We start from the raw sequence: 21332 nt of genomic DNA on the forward strand, positions 1-21332 counted from the left end.
ATGCACAGGTCACTGGAATGAAAGTCCCCTTTCTACAGCCATTCATGGGAGGACACCGGGAGAAGAAAAGCATCTATAAATCTCAACCTGGCCACTGGCCTTGCCAGGAAGATGGTAAGAGCCACAGAAAGCCAGGCTGAAAGGAGGATCTGCCTGGCGGTGGGATTACCACAGCCGTGGGGGCTGCAGTGGCTCCCCATAAAGAGACCTATGAAAAACTGGAGACAACCTAGATTGTTAGAAATTACACCACAAACCACAGTAGCATGCAAGCATGGCTGATATAAGATTGAATATATAAGACTGCATATATAGGGCTGGACATATAAAGAAAAAGTTTTTCTACAGTAAGGGTAGAGAGGCACTGGCACAGGGTGCCCAGAGAGGTGGTCAGTGCCTCGTGCCTGGAGACACTCAAGGTCAGGCTGGATGGGGCTCTGAGCATCTGATCTAGTGTAGGTATCCCTGTTCACTGCACAGGGGTTGGACTTGATGGCCTTCAAAGGTCTCTTCCAATTCAAATAGTTCTGTGATTCTATGAAATCTTTCCCACAGCCTCCACTGCTAGCTGTGGGCAACAGCACTTGCAAAGAAACAAGAATACATTCAAAACTCAGGTGGGATGGGGCGAGCTCAGTTGCTGTCCTTTCCTACCGATTTACTGTCTATGTTCTCTACCAGCATGGGCTCATACAGCATTGTACAACCCTGGCTTCTTATTGCAGATAAAGTTACTGAGCAGTGCAGAGCTTCAGAGCCACCAAGCCCTTGGTGGTGGGAAAGCACGTGTGTGTGCAGCTGTGGGTGTGTGTGGGCCGCTAACTGCAAGTTGTGACAGCACAGGGCACATGCAGTTCAACACAGCTGAAAGCTCAGAGACCGACCTTCACAAAGCCAAGTAAAAACATTTCCCTGTAGGGACCTCAGCCCCGGTTCCAGCTGCTCACCCCAGCAGCACTGCTCTGGCTGTGGGAGATGCCCAGGTGCTGTGTGGGGCTGGGTGACAGCACACACTGTCGGCCATCAGCTCCTTTAATGTCTGCCAGTATGTCAGAGAGCAGCGACCTGTCATTGGGCTGCAGTGCAGTTATAGCAATATCTGATCTGGGAATTTTTTCCAAAGCTTTCCTTTTCCACAATGGTTTTCATTTCCTGTAATTTAGAGCTGGAAGCATTTATGGAATATCACATGGTTTTCGTTTACACAGGAAATCAGCTGCAGTTGTGGGAAGATACTGACTTCAGGTTTTTAGGTTTTGTTGTGGATTTTGTTTTGTTTTGTTTTTAAGAAAGAAAGATTGCTTCACAGGAAAACATTGCAGAGTTCTACCTCTGTTGTTTGAAGCCTGTGCTCTGCAAAGTGATCTATGATAGTATAGGAACAAGCAGTTTATTTCTGTTACCCAGTAATCACATAACATGAATGCAGCAATAAATGCCTCTGCTTTTTACAGTGAGGAGATAAACCTAGAGCAGTGTCCTGCTGTGAGGAGGTGAGGGGAGGAGATGCTGGGCAGCTGCAGACAATCTCACAGAGCAGGAAGTATCAAGTAGTGTGTGTGAGGAGCCGGAGACAACCAAATCAGATTAAAGTGGGAAAAGGTGGTTACCCCTTTTGACTCATAGTCTGCCCTTTTAATCTCTCTGTGTGACTGCTGGGGATGGGCCATGGCAGGAATAAAGCCCAGAAATGAGTGTGCCATGAAAGCCTTCTCCCCCCGGTGGGGTGAGGGCTGCTTCTCCTGACAGTGCCAGCTCCTTTCTACTTTGGGTTGGGGCACAAGGCCTTGGGGGACAAAGCTGTAGAACTGTTCTCCCACTGCTTGTCAAGAAATTGCTCGTCCGAGTTTGCTGCGCTCTAACAGACTGTGTGAGATGGCATCCAGAAAGCAGTAATGAGAGCTCATCCCTTCGCAAAGGCACCCTGCCCGCTTTGGGTCTCTGTGGTACCAGAGGAGGGGGAGATGGCAGGCTGCGAGGAGAGAGATGGAGCAAACGGTGTCTAATGAACCGTGCTGGAAAGGCTGTCAAAAGCGAAGAGCTGGGTCTGCATGGCTGCAGAGCAGGGGAGTGCTGGCTGATCTCGTTCTGCACACAGAGGTACATTATGGTTTTAAATGAATCCAGAGCAGCTGAGGCATTTTTGGACTAAACGCCAACATAACCATGACCATCTTAATCATCCCCTTGTAAAATGAGCAGCCATAAGCGTGAAATCAGCCCATACGTTTTATGGAATATCTGTTGTAGGCTGGACAAGTACTTGGACTGAGGTTTATTTTCTCAGGACTTCAACTCCTGAAATATAAACCTTGTAACCTTTCTCTTAGTAAAAACAGAACTTAGAGAGAGGAGGGGGCAGTGCCCCAAGTGTGCATCCTGGTGTGCGGCCTCACGCGGCGCCGCGCTTTGCAAGGGCCAGTGCTGTAATGGACGCTATTAACACTGATTGCTTTACAGTTCTGCGTATCAGCCCCGGACTTGTTGGGGACGGAGGTTTAAACAAAGGTGTGATGGCTTATAATATTTGTTAGTGAGATATCAAAATATTTATACACTGGGTATTTCTTCGCTGTGCTATTCAAAAGCCTGAGGTTAATTAAAGGGAGCCTGTTCCTCGTCTTACAATTTTGTCCCGAGATGCCTGCTTCCTGATCCCAGAAGGCAGTGTCACATTTCTGATTGTTTCTCAGCTAATTAATTCAACGTTAGTGGCAGCACTGAGCTATTTTAGGATTTCTCAGGGCTGGATAGTCCCTCACTGGCCATACCTAAGCAGGGCTTTTAACCATCTGTGCCACAGCCATCCATGGGGCTTGCAGCACTGCTTGTGTGCATCATTACGCAAACCCACGAGTCTTTGCAGGGCCACAGCCTGATTGCATTTTATGTTGTACCATATCCTGCAATATATCACCTTGTCACTGGCTTATATGTCACAACCGCCTCCAGCTACCCGAACAGACTGTTAGAGGCATGGGGGTTTGTAAAGGCCACGGAGCACTCCTTGCCCTTGTGGCCTTGCCTTGACCTTTACCACTTGCTTCTTTTTCATCCTCTGGAGGAAGACATTCCTCTGGGGGAGGAATATTTGGGTGGGATGGTGCCTTCTTCCTGGTTTTGGCTCATGGGCCAGAGGACTCCCCGCTTCGCTTCCCTAGCCATCTTCTGGAGAACATGAAACTCTCTGCTGTGTGGGGCCACAGCCTATTCTCCCAGTAGAGGAAGTGAGGTGGGCTGGGGTTTTCCAGTCACCTCCTCGACCTGGTTGCTGGGAGGAGCAGGGTCTTTCCCCTGTGCAAAGGACTGCAGATGTGGCCACCAGAAGCAGTCTGTGCCACCGCAGGAAAACACCATGCAATGTAGTGAGAGAGTGCTGAGTCCCCAAAGCAGCCCTCACTGTCACTTGCTCCTGGGGACTCCCACCCAGACACACAGGGTGTGCTGGGGAAGAGGACATGGTCCTGAAATGAAGATCGCTTCCTCCATGCTTGGTCTCAGTTTTTTTGTCTTGTTTTGTCAAAGGGTGCGTTCCAGGATGCTGCAAACTAAGGCAGCCATGCAAGAAGCTTCTCAAAGCTCTTCAATGTGGCAGAGCAGGAACTTAGCAGCCCCCCTTCACACCACCTCTAGGCATCCAGGCAGGACCCCTGCACCCCACGTCCTTCTCCAAGCCTCACCAAAGCACCCTGTCTTTAAGGAGTCTTTGTGCAGACAGTGTATGTTGGAACACGCTGGGTTTGTGCAGATGTATTTACCAGCCCGAACTAGGTTTTAAACAAATTGACATTTTAATATGCATTTATTCCTGTCACATTAAAAAAAAACCTGCTGGTATTATGCCAGAATGTGATATATAATGATGCTGTTTAGCAGCAACTCTGTCATTTGGTGTTGTTGACAGTAAAATAAATTAACATAATAAACATAATTTGTTCAAAAACAGCTAAGTAAAAACAGATGGTTACAATATTTTGGCAGGACCCGTTAGCCCAGGTTTACATGTGTGTTTAGACATTAGTTCTGTTTGCAACATATGCCACATATTTTCTCCATCCGTTTAATATGCAAATACACACCTCCTGTATCGCTGTATAAATGGGTTCTCTGAGGAGCAGGTGACGGGGTGGGTGGAGGCAGCAGTGGTGTTTCTCACTCTTCTGAGTTGGGATCAGATCTCAGCTGCGTAAATGGGTGAGGAAAGTATCCATAGTACCGCCAGAAACAAACAGGAGAGAAGGTGGAATGTAGCAACATAGCTGTGCACTGACACAAAGGCTGTCACTGCTGCTCACACCTCATTGTAATGCACTAACCCGCCGCTTGCCCCCCCCCCGAATGTCCTGTCCCATCTGTCTGCATCTCCCTGAGCCCCAGCAGGAGGAGCCCAGGCCCAGCCACACACCTCCCTTCTCCTCTCTGGGGGCTGATGTGAAGAGAGAGGGAACTTCGCTTAAGAATGAAGCGTGGTGGGACTAAGCCCTTCCTTTTAACCTTGTCTGAGCAGTGATCGGACTGATAAGGCATGTGACTGTCAGGGGATTCCTGGTGTTTAAATGTCAGACACTTACGAGGTACAGCAGCTCAAAGTAGGCTATGTGCTGTGAGAGAAACCAAGGGCATCATACCTGGGAATATATTTTATGTAAAACATATATCTGTCTGCATATATGTAGATAAATGGCACCTTTCAAGCAACAGCTCCAGAGCAGCATGGAGCACTGGCCCCTGGTTGCTCTCAGCACAGCACTGCTCTTCAGGAGTTTGGGCTAGAAGGCAAAGGGCTCTGCAGTGCCCTGCCAGGAGAGCCTGGGACATGACCATTCCACACTGTGCCATCAACATGAGCTGAGGTTTGCTCGGACATGGACTCAGCAAAAACGGAAAGGGCAGCAGGGAGGGTGGCACAGTGGTGTGAGCTCTTTTCTCTGAGTCAGTAGTGAGTCGCATGTGCTTCAGGGCACAGTGCATGTGCACCATGGTAGCCTTATGCTGCCTCTCTGCTCAGCTTGAGAAGCTGTGGGTGCCCCATCCCTGGAGCTGTTCAAGGACAGGTTGGATGGGGTCCTGGGCAGTCTGAGCTGCTGGGTGGCAGCCCTGCCTGCAGCAGGAGGTTGAACTAGCTGATCTTTGATGTCCCTTCCAGCCCAAGCCATTTTATGATGCCTCTATGATTCTTTCTCAGCTGCCTCCCACTCACAGCCCTGCTTGTCCTGCAGGAAGGGCTCTGGATGGGAACTGCTCTATGGGGAAGTATGCACTGCATTGCTACAGAAGTGTGTGAAACGAGGGAGTACTTTAAAGGTTCCTCAAAATGTCATTGTCCCTTCCTGGTGTGGCTCTGTGACATACCAAGTATAAAACATTATTTGTGAAACTTCCTTTTAACTGCTGTTTAATGGCTCCTAATATATTTCAAATAGGCATCTGCAAGTTCATTTTGACATTTATTAGAAGCCATTAGATACCAATCTAACGGTGATTTTATGACAAATGTCTGACATCATTAAAAATGTGATGGTTGATAAATTATAATGTGATGTGCTTTTGAGTATCAGGAAATTAGGCTGTTTCCAAATGTGACTGTTTTTGATGTTGCAAATTAACTTTTATTTCCAATTGATTTATGTCTGCAGGCTCTTAAAGTGAAGAGTGTCAGAGGCTGAGGAGTCAGTGAAGAAGCAGGTTGTGATGAGGGTAAAGGCAGTCAGACCGATCAGCACAGGTCCTGATAGCCTGGTCTGAATGAAGGAAGATATCTAGAATAACTTACTTGTCAGAGGAATTTCTTGATTTCTCCTACCAGTGCTCCAGTAAGTACCTTCCCCAGCATTGCTCTGAGCACTTGCTCACTTCTTTAATTGCAGTCTTACACAGTATGGCTCATACTGGACCATCCCCTCCAGGAGCAGTGCAGAGGATAGACATGATGCTGGTCCTGCAAAGGCAGTGTACGATACTGGGCCAAGGGACTGTGGGACACAATCAGCCTCATTAATACCCAACACTGGTGTTTAGAAAGCTTTTTGTAGCCATCATAGTAGAAGAGATTTTTAGAGAAACTGGCAAATGTTTACAGGAAGTTCCTATTGAGCATGAGAGGAGAGAGCTGTGCAAACTAAGAATGGGGGCTGGAGGCTGCCAAAGGACCCTCAGTGACAGGGTTCAGGCAGGTCACGAATGTGGTCACCAAAGCAACTCCGTCTCAAGTTGCATGGAAATCCCACAGCCACTAACACTAACATGTGCAGAAAGCAACGGAGCCAACCATAAGTGTATCTCAGATTTCAAAGTGATTGCAAGACCTGCAGATGTGGGAAAAGATGCTTTCTCACAGAGGGACCCCAGCTTTACGGACAATAAATTGCTCATTCTGCTGTATATGTCAGGAGGGAAAACAGGATTTTGTAGAGCCAAAGGTAACAAGCCAAAGGATGGCAGGGTCACCTTGGCCTCCAGTGGTGGTAAACGAGATGTGGCTGAGGAGAGGATGCCTTTGGGATAGGTGATGTGTGGGATGAAAGAGCTGAAGCATCCTTGGGTTTTGATGCTGTGGGCTCTGCTGGTCTCCCTCATTTCCAAGCACAGAAGCAGATGCCCACAGCTCTGAGCTGCTGCTTACCACAGGAACACTGAAGGGCTCTCTAAAAAAGGCTGGAAATCAGGCAATTGCACTTCCCCATCTGTATTAGGGAGCCACTCCTTTGGGTACAGACTTTATGGAGAACTTTCTTTCTGTCTCTGTCACAGTATAGCAACTCAGCAGGCTGGCAGGATAGGCAAAGGCCTGAGTGAGTGACAGTGCTGAAAGCACGGCAGCACCTGGTTGGGCAGAAGGGCCTGCAGCCTGCTGGGTTGCTGGCTGTATGGACGTGGGGAGCTTGGCCTCATTAACGTCCACAGCACATCTCCATTGAAGCCTGTATTTCTGACACTGAGCCTCGTGGCTTTCTATAAACCAAGAATTTTTGATAAATAATTTGCTGTTTTCAGTGGGTAGCAAGCATAAACTGGAAGAGATCCATTATGTAATTACGCAGTGTCAAAAGCTCTGATAAAGATTTTTTTTTTTTATAACCCATCTGGGAAGTGTTTTGCTAAGAAACTAAGAAGGCTGTTTTGGTCTCATTAACCTATTTTCTTGTCTATTTTTCAAGACTTTCCTTTGTGTAAACATTGTTTTACAATTGCACAGTGAAGTGCATGGGTTACTTGAGGCAGATCATGCTGGAAAAATAAAGGGTTGAAAAAAAGAACACTTTGCATTTGTATCACCACCACGTATCAGAGCCTTCAGAGTTCATAAAGCTGAGCTTTGGTTTTCTTGACCGAGGGCTTGCCTCTGCCAGGACTGCTGTACACGGTGCTGAAGGGGAGCCAAGTGGCATGTCTGTTATGCCACATCCACTGTGCCACGTTCATCATGCCATGCCCATCATGCCACATCCATTGTGCCACATCTGTTGTTCCACAACTGCCCACCTGCATGCTTCCCTCTCATGGCAGAGGCAGCAACCTCAGTCCCTCCCCAGGGCATACGTGTAGGACACCCACCTCTGGCAGACATTCACCTTGCACCCTGCAGCACTTTCACTTGGCAGAGAAGCCCAGTGATATTAAGGTGTCATTGCAGGGCAGCAGAGCGGAGTGTGAGTTGACCCCATCTCCTGAGCCCAGCCCCTTGCAGGCACCTTGCAGTCCCACAACTGCCCCATGCCTTGTAGGGAGATACTCTGCCCAACAAGATTTGTTTGGACTGTGCTTCTCTGGCCTTTTTTCCTTCTCATTCTCTCCCCCTGACTTTCCAGAGAGAGAGAGATGCTGGCCAGAGCCAAACACACCATTCCAGGAGAGGAAATGCCATTATACTGGCATCATGAGTGAGAAGGATCCTAGAGTTGTATTTAAAGCACAAACCCTTGGTACATCTGGGCTCTGTTCTCAGCCATTATACAAGTTTCCTCTCATTTGCCCTGCTTATTCAGTCTCCATGCTGCATTCCCTCTCCCTGTAACACCACAGCTGTAGTATTTTCTCTTCACCTTAGAAGTGTTGGGGTTGTGAAAGACTTGGATACTCGAGTGGAGATGTAATTAAAAGTGTAAGATAGGGTGGATTAATTATATCCCAGGTAACAGCAGCCAAATTCCCCAGTCTGTGGTTTACAAGGAAGAAATACATGTTTGGGCCATGCTGTGCCATCAGGTCCTGCTGCCTGAGGCTACATTTTGTCTGAAGGTAGAGCCGGGGGCTCAGATAGCCCTGGTCAGTACATGGCTATGGACAGCCACGGTGCTGCCTCCCTCCCCTCTTTGTGTAGATATGTATGTATGTGTATGACTACAACACACATGCCAGAGGGGGATGCCTCTGTGCATTATGGTGTTAGCTGGGAGAGAAGCGGCCAGGTATCTTTAGCCTCCTAACAATCCCTCACCTCCTAGGCTGCTTCCAGCATTTCTGCGTTCTGAGAAGGAAAAGACACTGCTACAAACACCAGCTCTGCCCTCCTGTCCTCACCTGAGTGTTTGGCAGTTATCTGCAAATCCTCTTGTTCCTCTTTCCCTGTGCAGGATGCACTTTGTAACAGCTGGGCTCACCCTCTTCACACAACACAGGGCATCACAACCTGGTGTCCCAGCTGTGACCAGCGCTACGTTTGTGCTTTCCCACCCAGGCTTCCGTTTCCCAAGCTAAGTGCCTCTGCTGCCAGCACCAGGCTACTCCGAGCCTTCATCCCAATCCTGTACACACCCTTCTGCATACCAGTTAGGATACAACAGGACCCCAACCCACCAGTACTGCCTCCAGTAGCAATACTGGCGCTGGTAACCAGCCACAGGAGATTGCATCTTCATGCTGATGTGTATTAATCTGTATTTGATTTTATCCAAGTCTTTATGTGATGATATGGCCCAACCTCACCATATGTACACAGTTCTATTAAAAAAAATTTTTAAAAATTACAAAAAGATGAGATACTTTAAAATAGAGCTGGGCTTTCAAAAGGCCTGCTTAACAAGTGGGAAGTATGGATTGTCTGCTGGGGATTTTCATATTCAAGTGAAAATGGAAATCCTCTTACAGGACCTGTTACGTTACTGAGAAATTATAAGTTAAATAATAAAAAAAAAAAGCTTTGCTGATCCTCAGCTAGCAAGCTGTCAAGAAAAAAGCATACAGACCATGCCAGATTAAGAACACTAAAGCAGAGCTCCTTGGGGGAGCAAGCAGCCTGTGGGCAGCCGAGGAATCCCTCCCACAGGAACCCATGGCTCACAGAATGGAGACAAGAGCAGGAATTGCTCGCAAGCTGCGTAGGAGCTGGCTGGGCAGCACAGGCCTTATTTTCTCTGGATAATTTTTTCCTAAGTGAGCAAATGCCTGCTATAGAAATGTCAAACATTTTCCAAGCAAGATTCCAGGTAGAGAATGTTGCTTTGCGTATCTGAGAAATCACTTAAGCTGCAAACCTATTGAGCAGATGTGGGTGTTTGGGATGCGTGTGGCATTATTGAAGGTGCAGATGGCACAGTGGCACACTGGTACCACTGAGTCAGAGCTTGGCAGTGGTGGGCACTGCTTGGGAAGCACAGTAATCAAGTCACTCTTCCCAAAACTGCAGTCGTTGTCAATGAGGAAAGCTGGGCTACAATGGACGACACATCTCAAAATGCATATTTTACGTAAAAATTAGGTGTGAAGTTCAAATTAAAAATATATATAATAATATTGGTATTACTGGTGTGTATGCCATTTTTCATTTGCAAGAGGAAATACACCAGATCTGTCACATCAGCTTAGGCCAAAGCACTGCAAAGTCAGTGAGATGTGCCTGCAGTCTGGATGGGGAAGGCAGGATGGGCATTCCTGGGTACCAGCCTGAGCTTCCTCCATGCACCTGTGGGGGTGGCAAGTTGCCACATAGCCAATGTGGGGAGAGAGAATGCGTGGGGATGGGTCAGCCATAACCTCAGAGACAGCCATGGCTTCGAGGCAGATGATGGGAAGAAATCTTACCCACCATTATTATGATCTTTCTGAAAGGAACGATCCAGTGTGTAGGGTGAGATGGCCTAATGGCAGAATTTCTTACCCTGTCTGGAAGCAGTGCTGCCAGAGACAGAGACAGCTTCATGAGTGTAATTTCCTTAGTTCTTTTTAAGTAAGAAATGCTGTAGCACTGTCTTGCAGCTGACATGAAATAGGAGTACTCTGGGACCACCTCTGGGCATCATCATTGGCACTAATTTGTGAACCAAATATCAAGCTGAAGTCTTGGCAATATAGTGATTCAGCATGGAAGACCATAACAAATAGTGGGCAGGGTAAAAGAGGAACCTTCTAGAATGTGCCAAACCTGCTCAGTACTGGGGCCACTTCTATTCAACATCTTTATCAATGATCTTGATGAGGGGATTGAGTGCACCCTCAGTAAGTTTGCAGATGACACCAAGTTGGGAGGGAGTGTTGATCTGCCTGAGGGTAGAAAGGCACTACAGAGGGATCTGGATAGACTGGATCGATTGGCCAAGGTTAACTGTATGAGTTTCAGTAGGACCAAGTGTCGGGTCCTGCATTTTGGTCACAACAACCCCAGGCAACCCTCCAGGCTTGGAGAGGGGTGGCTGGAAAGCTACCTGATGGAAAGGGACTTTAGTGTACTGATGGCTGAATATGAGTTGGCAGTGCGGCCAGGTGGCCAAGAGGGCCAATGGCATCCTGGCTTGTATCAGGAATGTTGTAGTGAGTAGGACTAGGGAAGTAATCCTGCACCTGTAGTCAGCACTGGTCTCACCTCGAGCACTGTGTTCAGTTTTGAGCACCTCAATACAGAAAGGACACTGAGGTACTGGAGCAGGTCCAAAGGAGGGCAACAAGGCTGGTGAAGGACTTGTAGAATATGCCCTATGAGGAGAGACTGAAGGAACTGGGACTGTTTAGTCTGGGGAAGAGGAGGCTGATAGGAGACCTTATTGCTCTCTTCCAATATTAAAAAAGTGATCATAGCGAGAGTGGGGCTGGTCTCTTCTCAGTGGTGACAGGTGACAGAATGAGGGGAAATGGCCTCAAGTTGTGCCAGGGGAGGTGTAGGTTGGATATCAGGAAAACTTCTTTACAGAACAGGTTGTTAGCACTGGAATAGGCTCCCCAGGGAGGTGGTTGAGTCACCAGCCCTGGATGTGTTTAGAAACTGTCTGGATGTGGTGCTCGGGGACATGATTTAGCAGAGGGTTGTTAGAGTTACGGTAATATGGTTAGGTTGTGGTTGGACTTGATGATGTTTAGGGTCTTTTTCAACCAGAGTGATTCTACGATTCTATTTAACATGATAATTAAATGGTGTGTGCCACAGTGCAGGCACCCTGAGTACTCAGCAGTGCCCGATGGCTGCGTGGGACAGCACTGCCCAGGCCACCACCTCTCCCGGGGGCTGTCCCCAGGGCATCGTGCCCCAGCCCGGATGGCAGTCACTGCTGCTCCCTTCACTTCTAGAAATGTCCCAGCAGAAAATGAAGGCTGAAGCAGGAGCACTAACTCTTGGATTTCCTTTGGGGAAAAAAAAATAATTCCCTGGTCATACTGTGAAAGACTGGTTCAAGTATGAGATGTTTAACAATACTGAGAACCATTTGCACATTCATACAAAATAAAATGATAATTTATTAACTGAGGAACCTTTTGATTATACTGAATGAGCTTCCTTTGTATCAGTTCAATAGAAGTGAGATAGTCCTTGTTAAAGATATTTCCAGAGTTAAGCTGGAAACATTATTAGATATATTTGGGGACAGAAAAGTCCCACATATGGGAAACTATGCCTTCATCTGAATGTGAGAGCATGGGCATCCTCGTATATGTGAGTAAGGTGACAGCAATCGGTCAGCTTTCCAAACTGAAATGTCAGTGCTTATTTTCAGGTACTGCACTATTTCTGCGTGCAGAAACTTGTTTACACACTAAGAAATAGGTTAGCTAAGGTTTGGAAGTGCAAGGAGCCCGGCTGCAAGCGGAAAAGCAGAGTTTGTAGTAGATGCTGACTCCATTCTGTAGGCTGAAAATAGACATGGGAAGAGTTTTTCCCTGGGGAGGGACTTTATAAGGGGTTTTAAATTGGGAGAGGGTAGATTTAGACTAGATATCAGAAAGAAAGAGGTTGCTCAGTGAGGTTGTGAATGCCACCTCCCTGGAAGCATTCAAGGCCAGGCTGGATGGGACTGTGAGCAACCTGGTCTAGAGGGAGGTGTCCCTGCCTATAGTAGCGGATTGGAACTAGATACTCTTAAGGGTCTCTTCCAACCCAAACCATTCAGTGATTCTATGAGAAGCAGAGTGACAGCTTTGTGCTCAGCTCTCAGAGCACCTCCAGCTTCCCTCAGAATGATTTATTTCTCACTTTACTCTGTGTTTATTAAGCAGTTTGTGTGGTGCTGCGCTAGAGAAGCTGGAGGCACAGCAGAAATATCCATTTTCCCCATGCACTGCAGATCAGCAGCGACACAAACACTTTGAAACGCAGTGTCACTGTGCAGGGGTGTGTCAAACACACATCTATTTCCTGAGTTAAACAAGAAGGGAAAACTTACTGAAATGTTTGCACGCGTATGTTGGACAGGACAGCCTGAAAGCTCTGCTTAATGACACGAGCGGATTTTAATGTAATTTAAAGCTACTCTGATCTCTAATCGCACCATAAAGAATGTTGTGGGATTTTTTCTACTTCCCCAGCTCCCACTGACCGTTGCTGTCAGTAGGAACAAGCGCACTGAGTCTGCAGTGGTGAGTCTGACATTTTAATGAGCCAATGTGCAGGATTTGTAGTACTGAATATCCTGGCCTCTATAGGTGACATATTTCAGGGAATGGGAGAGGAAAAGAGATAGAAAATAACACCTTTTTTGCCTCTTTTATACCAACTAGAGTTGAGAGAGACATCAGCAGGTGATAGGATTGGATCCATCTAGAATCTTTCCCTTGAAATGCCTTTAAAAGCCTCAACTTGCAAAGGGACTGAATAAAACATAAGCTGAAACACTGCCTTGCTCAGCTGTGCCATGAGGAAAAGTTAGTGGTGGAACAGGAGCGACCCTTCCCTGGAGGCTCTGAGACCTGCAATCCCAGGAATTACCGTAATAGACTGACAGATACTCTCTATACACTAGAAAATTTCTAGATTTGTTTAATTGTCCCACCACTTTTTTTTCTAACAAAAATATTTGCTGCACTTAAATCATGCAGTGCCTGGCCACAGGTTTCTTTTGGAAAATAAATAAAGATTACAGGGAATGTTTGCACTACGTATGTTAGATGGTCACATTGCAGTACAACTCAGAGCACCCAAAGTTGAGTACCTGAGTTGTCTGTATGGTCATGGAAACACAAGTGACACCCAAAGGGTGACTCAGAGCATCCAAGATAGGTGTTGGAATGTAGAAGATGGGGCTTCGCCTTGCCTGCAGCAATTCAAATGAGAGATGAAGGGCTCTATGTCCTCTCATGAACCACCTTGTCATCGGTAAGGTGAAGGAAATCTTCCCTCCCCTCCCTTCCCCTTCCCCTTCCATTCCCTTCCCTAACTTGTTGTCCATAGCTCATCTGCCACTGCACAGTGTGAGGGTATCTTACACTGACAGTACAGCTCTAGCTGGGCTGACAGCCCTGTAGGATGCTCCTCTCAACAGAGCAGCATATGTGCATATCCCGTTTCTCTAAAACCGCTTCCTGTCTTCTCCTCACTTCCCAGAGGGCAATCAACCACCATGGGACAGGAGAAATATTTTGCTGCTATCATCCAGATTTAAGTTTCATTTCCAGGAAGAATGCAGTAGGATGAAACCATCTTGCCACTGCTGGGATACTGCCAGTACTGCAGGTGATAGCAGATTGTAGCCAGCTGCCCCTTGCCATGTTCTCCTGGCTGTACCCAGCAAAACCCTCCTTTACGGTACAAGCTGACTGCAGGGAAAGTTCCAGGTAATGATGAACATTCTTTTTACACCCAGAGCAGTTCTGTATATGCCAAGGGGATTTCCACACTACTTTGGGAAACACTAGTATCTTCTGGTACCATTCAGAACATTGTGTCCTCACATAAAACACATTTTTCCTGCCCATAAATTCACTCAATTACATCTAATCTTATCCTAAATGAGCCACCTTTGGTGTTCAGAGCTTCCAAATACTTGTGGAGGGCTATCACATCCTCTTCCCTTACTCATCATTTGGACATATTATTTGTGCAGAACTATTTCAGCCTTCTCTCAATGAGCCATTCCCTCCCACCTCTGGTTTGTGGTGGTGTTCTCTGAACAATTCCCACTCCACCTGCATCACCCCGTGCCAGAGGTGCACAGAAATGCTCACATCAGCACAGGTGCAGCTCTGGTGCAGCCTTATGCACATCCCCATCTGTGATGTGACACCTCTGCATGCAGCTCCAACTGCAGCCTTGCCTTGCACTGCAGCAGGGATGCTAACCAACATACCTGCAGCCAGCAGTCTGCTTTCCAGGTTTCCCTGTCCTATCAAGTAGCAATGGTTTGGATTATTTCCCCCAACTGTATTAACCTCAATTTTCCCAGGCACAGTCTTATTTTGTTTTCTTCTGTTTCTATTTCCAATCTCTCCAGTTTCCCCCTGTATGGCTATATCTCTCTTCCTTTGCTTTAGCCCATTTGGCCCAAACTAGAGAGAAAGGCAAGAGGACCTCAGATGCGCGCCCAGGAACTCTGAAAGCCACTTTGCAAAGAGGTCACCCACTCCACAATACCCCACCTCTCCAGGCACACTGACACATTGTGTGTTAACAAACGCCCCTTCCCTTGCAGCCCTCCGTTACTCAGGCAGGAGCTGTCACCCACTGACCCGTGTGGTGTGCAGGACAAAGGTTCCAGGCTCCCTGCGAGGTGCACTGATCCTCAGGGGAGATGATCAGGCATTATTCCCAGGCAGCTCTTTCAGGTCAGACACAAAAGTGAATGTGCTCTGATTTTCAGATGTTGAGTATTCGTAGTTTCCACCAGTGGTGTTGGCAATCCCACTACCTAAAGAATTGGAGCTTTGGGTGTGATTTAACTGAGAGCAGAAACGTTCACCACCTTTGAAATTACTTTTGTGAAGGTGACCAAACTTCAGCAGTTTTGGAACTACTTGCACACACCCACGATCATACACTGCTTGTGCATGAGTGTGTGTTCTGGTGTGGGGGACAAAGAGCAGAGGGACACTGGTACTGCCAAAGAGCACCAGGACTAAAGGAAGATGAAAAGTTGGCTCTGGGAGCCCGCGGCCTGCCTCAGGAGCAGGAGCACAGTGCACAGTGCTTTGGCCAGCAAGCTGTTGCACATCTTCTCTCTTCAGAAAGAGCCTGGATCGTCTCACACCTCCTGCTCTCCAGGAGGTGGCTGGCCTTCTCAAATCCATTTAATCAAACCAGGCTTTAATTTTTAGTTCTTTATGTAGAGTTACTCTTGGTTCATGAACATTTTCAGCAGCTGCTCACGGCCTTTCATCATTGCAGCTCTCACTTCCCCGGGGCTTTTTCCCACTCAACAACTGAGGCATCGTGTCTGCCGACACGCAGTGCACGTTATTAATTTCCGTGCCTTGAGCCTTTAGACAACCATCTCTTTAGCAGGAAATGGCTTACATTTCACTAGACTGCAAATGATCTTGGAAACTAAGTCTGACCTAATCTGGGGAAGGTTCCCAGCACCCAGCTGTCTGACAGGCAGGGCCAGCTCCACGGAGTGTGGTGTGAGCCCAGCCCTGGGGCTTGGATAACGCACAGAGGAGTTGCACACTTGAGCTCCCTATGCCTTAACCTAACCTCCCTCAGCTCTCCCCTTCCTGCTCCCCCAGCATGTAGGGTACAATGGTGAGCAGATGGCCATCATCAGATGGTCAGGAAGATAACCTGAAAGCAAAGTCTCTGCAGTAGACACTATGGCGTTACTGGGTGCTGTCTCCACCAGCTCTGCTTCATCATGAGAGGAGCCAGGGCTGGTGCGCTCTGTGCAGAACTCATTAGTGGAGCATTCTGAGTCCTTCCAAGGAGGGAAGGAGTATGCTGAGCTCCTGTACAGCTTTAGATAGAGGTGAGGGGCCCTGATGCAATGGCGGGGTTTGAGGCAGACCTTGCAAAGCCCTGAGAAAACTTCAGTACCTGCAGACTTCAGCAGTGCTCTTAGAGGTGGCATATACGCTGAGCTTCTTTACAGTCAGTGGTGAGAGAGAAAAGTCATTTGGGTACAATTCACCTGATTGTCCCGCTTTCTTATGGATGAGATAATTCAAAATCCTAGAATCAAGCAGTGGCAATGAGTAGAGCTCTGCTGGCTACAGGTCCGATCCAATGCCTCTTCCCAGCCTCAGTATGGAGATTTGAGGCGGACTCACATGCAAAGCCTCTGCAAATCTGAAGACTGAAAACAGACAAAAGTAAGAGTGGGTAGGCAGTGAAAAGCTGCTTATAGCTGGTCCCATGCTCTTCCTTAGCTTACCTCTTTCTGGTCATCTCCTCCTCTGTAGGCGAGAACAAAAGCTGAGGAACTATTTCATCTTTCTGAAGTGCTACAGAAAGCGAGGTAGGCAGTCTGAACGATGTAGTTACCCTGGCCCCTGAGTCTGTGCTTAACCAGGAAAAACAGCCCAGAGGCATCCATGCTGGTGGTCTGGGAGCCAGCACAAGCTCCTGATGTCAGTGCAGCACACTGCCCAAGCTAACAACCTGGAGCTTATTAGCTCAGGTGGCAGCAACTGCATCAGTCTTGCCATCATGGCCACACTGCCATGTCTATGAAGCACCACACCTCACACTGTTACCAGCCCTCAGTGCAAGGGCAGCTCTGGGCTGCTGGTGGTAAGAACATGCAGCTTATTGCCACTGCTGGCTTCAGGTTAAATGTGCAAGGCCCACTTCCCTCCCACATCTATTTACACAGTAATAAACCCTATAAATAAGTCATAGCAAGTGAGACACAAGAAGATCCAAGCCTGGTTTTGGTCATCCACTTGGATCTCTGTCTCAGGAATGAGCAAACTGCCAATAATCACCTATTCCCAGTGCTCCCACCTCAGACAGACACATCCCACCCTCCTTGCCCATTCCAATTGCCTCTGATGTGCCACGCTTCTGCCCTCCCTTACACGAAACCACTTTCAGCTTTCAGGTTTCTGGGGACTCCTGTGCTGTGCCTCACTATCTCCATAGGAAGAGCTCTGGGGCAAAGAAACTGCCCCAAAGTGCACCTGACCTGAGGGGCTGATGCTCTGACATAGGGGCTGGGCGCGGTAGGCTGGGCATCACCAGCATTGCTTGAACTGGGGGCTCTCATTCTACCTTCATTCTCCTACTTCTCTTGTCCTAGACACACCACAGAATCATTAAGGTTGGAAAAGACCTTTAACTGATCAATCCCAGCTCCCTCAGCTGCTCCCCATAAGCCTTATGCTCCAGACCCCTCACAGCTTCGTTGCCCTTCTCTGGACACGCTGCAGGGCCTCAATGACTTTCTTGTAGTGAGGGGCCCCAAACTGAACACAGCACTGGAGGTGCTGACATTCCCTTATCCCCTGATGTCACAGCCCTCCCGTGCCCTCCTGGGTACTGAAAACTATCTTAGAAGTCGCAGATGTTGTGGAACGCAATGAAGGCACACCGCCACCAGAGCAGCGAGGCTTGTTGCTTCCTTTAGTCCTTTCCGACAGGTTTCCCACCGCAGAGTAGGAAACCCTTAACTCAGCACCTCAAGCGCTTACAAATAAGGGCTGCGTGCACGGCTCGACCACCCCCGCCCCCGGCTGCACAGGGTCGCCCGCCCCGCGCGGCGCCGGGCCCCAGAGCTGCCCTCCCGCCGCCGGCCGGGGGTGGGCGGGGCGGAGGTGCCACCTGCCGGCGGCGGGGCTCCACGGCAGCGGCCCGCGGGCTTCCCTGCCTCCTCGCCGCGGCCCGGGCTCAGGATCCCGAGCCTTTGACGGCCGCTTGTCGTGCGCGTTAGACGCTGCCCGGGGCGCGGGCTGACCGTGTTCGAGCTTCTGTGGCTCGGACTGCGGCTGCACGAAGTTTGCTCCCGAGCTCTGCAATTTCGGCGCAGCGCTGGTGGAACGTCGGCCGGTCCGTCTGTGCCTCCCACCCGCGGTCCGTGCCCGCTGCTGCGCAGCACTCCTGTGCGCCCGCCCGGGCACCGCGGGCTGGCAGAGCTCTATCAAAACCTAAACCGTTGCAAAAGTTAAGTCTGGTTTGCTGGAAACTGTGTAAACGAGCGGCTTCTGGATAAGGTCAAAGCCTGAGGCTGTTTCTGTTAGTTTTCCTTTGGTGAGTGTGCTGAATGGCCGGGTTTTGTTTCTGTGGTGTAGCGCAGTTTTGCTTCCACAGCATCCCAGTCCTTCATGAGCTGTAGAACTTGGGGTCGGGAAACAAGCACTGCGCTGCTCTGTGTGCTGAGGTACCGGCACGCAGGTTCCGGAATGGAAAAGAACCATCGCAAATGTGCATCCAAATGATAAGGGTTCCATGAAACGGAGGTACAACTGGAGTTAGAAACAGCATTAGAACTAGTGTAGATTTTGCTTGGTGACTTCTTGCATGAATAACTTAAGTTCAAAAAAACCATAGAAGTAAAGGAATAAAATATTGCCTTGTCCCCATAGGTAAGCTGAGCCAAATCAATTACTTTGCTGTCTGTAAATTACAGGCAATTCAAAGTGCAGAAAGAACAATGCTGTCCGTGAGAACAGAGGCACTTGGAATAAAGTGTTACCACTTCCACGGCAGCGTTAGGTGCAGCACACACAGTGGGAACCATCCTTCACAGCGCTGCCATCGCTGGGGCAAGGCTGCTGCATGCTCATTGCCCATGTAGAGGCAATTAATAACCACATGAGTAAACAGCCACCAGTTTGCAGAGTAAATATCTAAATTAAAGGGATTAGATATGAGTGCTGCTATCACAGCACAAGTGGCTCAGTGATTGCCACTGGAAAGTAACATGCTTATTAGCACAGCCTGGGAGCGGAGGGCTGCAGGGCTGAGTGAATGCAACCACTCAGTGTGAAATGGAGCTGAACAGCTTCGGATTGGGTATCATTGAGCAAGGTGGACAGTGGGGATGTTACAGGCTGCTTCGTTCTCTCCCCTTGCTCCCCCAGCAATGCATTTGTCTAGGACTTGTCCCTGGCTCATGGACACAGTGGTTGGTCCCAAGGATGGGTCCTGGAAGAGGAGAAAACAGAAGCGTGAGGTTGTTCAGATGATGTTTGCAGCCTTGGTGTGGGCAGTCAGGCTGGGTCTGACTCAGGTCCCCTTCCTTGCTAACTGTGAGGAGAGAAAAGGAAGCAAATCTGTTCTTGCTGTATAAATATGGTGCCTTTTAGCAATAGGATGTAAGAAATTCTTCCCCAACCTAGTCCTTACTGTGGAAATAGGTTCCTACTGCAGACTAACAGGTGGCACAAAGCAGGGAAGAGTTACAAACCGTTACATCAGCTGCAATCCAGGGTCCTGCTGAGAGGAACTGATCTGTGAGGCAGGACTGCATGTGAACCTCTGGTTGTGAGGTTACTCTCCATGAGAATTGTGGCTTCAGAAGCAGAACAGGGCCATCTTCACCCCTTGGTCTGCACAACATTTGGGGTGGAGGAGTGTGAAAATGTAGATCATGGAATGGTTTGGCTTAAAAAGGGACATTGAAGCCCATCCAGTTCCACCCTTGCTGTGAGCAGGGCTGCCACTCAGCAGATCAGGCTGCCCAGAGCCCTTCCTACCTGTCTTTGAGCACCTCCAAGGATGGGGCATCCACAGCTTCTCTAGGCAGCCTGTTGTATGCCTGCATGGCTGCAGGGCTGCACTGATGGCCCAAGGCAAAGCCACCCAGCAGCAGGAAGGATGATGATGCACACGCAGTGCATGGCACTCTCCCTTTTGCAGAGGAACATGGAGGAGGCATGTGGCCATCCTCCCACAGGCAGGCCTGCCAGCTATAGGTTGAGGGAATGCTGCCACTTGGCTGCACACTCCCAAAAGTATTACACAAACAAACTGCACAAAATGAATGGCATGGTGCTGCTTGAGGGAAGGGTCAGGAAGGGGATAGGGAAAACTTCTTCACCAGAGGGCAGTGGGCATGGAACAGGCTGCCCAGGCAGTGGGCATGACCCTGTGTTCTGGAGTTCAGGGAGTGTCTGGACAGCACTCTCAGACACTGGGTTTGGATTTTGGGTGGTGCTGCGTAGAGCCAGGAGCTGGACTCAATGATCCTCATGGGTCCCTTCCAACTCGGGATATTCTATGATTCTGTGAACACAAAACCAGCATCAAATAACAGGGCATGTAAGTATGGGACCAGAGGAGGGAAAACCAACCAGTCATTCAAGCACTGCACTCCAAGCTCCTTTGTCTCCATATTTGATCTCAAAGGGAAGGTTAAAAATGTTTATTTACCCATGGCAACATCTTGGACTCACAGAATCAACCACAGATCTCTTGAATGGTAAAGATGAGTTGTTTTTTTTTTTCTCCCTTCTCTTCTGACTGAGTACTATGAGTATTGCAATTTTTTCCATTTTGTTTGCAGTTTTTTCATACTCATATGTCAAATGTCCAGCCCATTTCTCTGCTAACAAATCCTTACACGTGCAGGAATGTTTGTGTAATCAAAGAAAATATTTTTAAGTGTCAGGATTGAGGAGTTTTAAACCATAGGAGATAAGACTCTGAATCCTGGCTCAAGGCCTGGAAGCTGTGAGCCAGACTGTTGGAAAATGCAGAAAGTCGTGTTCAAGGCACTGGCTTTTTCCAAACACAGTGTCCCAGGTACTTGGCCTTTCAATTCAACCTAGACATTGTGTTTTTGGGAGCTTATTTGAAACGAGCAAACAACATTAAGCAAACAAACAAACAGACTCCCTTCTTCCCCCCACACTCAGACTAACCCTATTTCAGCTCTATTTCCTATGCAGGGCTGTAAAAACAATTCAAGAAGATGTTAACGGCCTTTTCCAATTTCTAGCCATAAATAGCATCCCTGCAGTGAAGAGACATGCTAGCAAAAAGTTGAAGTATAACATGACCGTTCTGTCCAAGGCCTCACACTAACTTTCCATTGTCAGCTTTGCATTTCAGGAAAGCATGTTGATAAATAACAGGAATATAAGGACAATACAAACATTTGCATTCCTTCCACACCTTCGAGTTGCTTTTGAAGCCTTCCTATACGAAGTTAGGAACAAAGCACTTAAAGAAGTTGCGTTCTGCCCCAGTTCCAGAAAGTGGGCTGTAAGATACCAAATCGCGTAAGCGCTGTGGAAACTCCAAAAGCTGGCACCACTGAATT

At 48.3% G+C, this 21332-nt stretch overlaps 1 protein-coding gene across 1 annotated transcript in view; it reads left to right on the plus strand.

Annotated features, from left to right (window-relative positions):
• The window catches only part of ZNF438 (zinc finger protein 438), a 128007-nt gene that overhangs the window by 64742 nt on the left and 41933 nt on the right, over window positions 1-21332 (plus strand). The window lies entirely within an intron of this gene.

This window comes from Meleagris gallopavo, chromosome 6, assembly GCF_905368555.1.
Source record: "Meleagris gallopavo chromosome 6, MGAL_WU_HG_1.1, whole genome shotgun sequence".
Lineage (NCBI taxonomy): Eukaryota > Metazoa > Chordata > Aves > Galliformes > Phasianidae > Meleagris > Meleagris gallopavo.